This window comes from Cyprinodon variegatus, unplaced genomic scaffold, assembly GCF_000732505.1.
Source record: "Cyprinodon variegatus isolate N-32 unplaced genomic scaffold, C_variegatus-1.0 Scaffold2583, whole genome shotgun sequence".
NCBI lineage: Eukaryota > Metazoa > Chordata > Actinopteri > Cyprinodontiformes > Cyprinodontidae > Cyprinodon > Cyprinodon variegatus.
The window spans coordinates 11,427-12,437 of NW_015153036.1; positions in this window are offsets into that span (position 1 = coordinate 11,427).

Genomic DNA, 1,011 nt, shown 5'->3' on the forward strand with positions numbered 1-1,011 from the left:
AAAACTGAAAAGTTGAAATGTGAAACTGTAAAAGAAATAAAAAAAACACCTTGACATACATACATGTCTGTGTTAATCATTTCTATTTCGGACCCTCCTAGGTGTGTATATCATGGCCAGTAAGATGAGAGAGCTGGATGTTCATTTTTTTTAAAGTTTTCTCCAGGGAGGGCTATAAATTCAATAGACGTATACCAATAATCAATCAAACCTATACTAAGTTATCTTCCAGTATATTTATATGAATGCCAACAACAAATTACATTATAAAACAAAACATCATTTCATGAACAGCTTTACATTTTGTACATAGATCTTGCCCTTCTGATGCTTTGTGAAAGTAAATCTGTGTTTTGCATGATCCAATATGATGCCACAAACTGAAAAAAAAAAAAAAAATAATGTACCAGTTTAATAATGGAGAAGCTATATCATCATTTTTTTATATCTAAAAACAATTTATTTTCTGACAATGTGTTTATTTATGAGCAACTATGCAAATTACCAAACATCTAAAAAAAAAGTACACTATATTACATTATTTTCCATGTGAATCCCAGATTGTTCATTCTTCTTTGCCTTTTCTACATGCTTTAAATCAGTCCTACATGTCTTTATCCATGGAAAAAGGAGGCAGGGAAAGCAGAATAAAGCTACATGCAGTTAGCCAAGCCTTGTAGCTAAACAGGTCTTAGAAAAGGAAGTTTCTTGCGCCATTTCTCTCTTTCTCAAACAGTCTGCACTGTGGTGGGAGGTGTTGAGCAAAAACACTTCCTGCGCTGGAGGCGCACCAGAGCTGTGCCCCAAGCTCTCCTATACCTTTGTATTGCAGAAGAGCTGCTTCAGTATATGGGCAAAAACTTTTGCACCCTTGGGTCGAAAGACGTCACCGATCCGAAGAAAAATAGAATGATGCTTAACTAACTAGTCATTAAAGTGTTAAGGAAGAAAATATTCTAAAATAGTTAACTTTGGAAAAAGGTTGGCTTTCTCTCTTCCTTTCCCAGATCC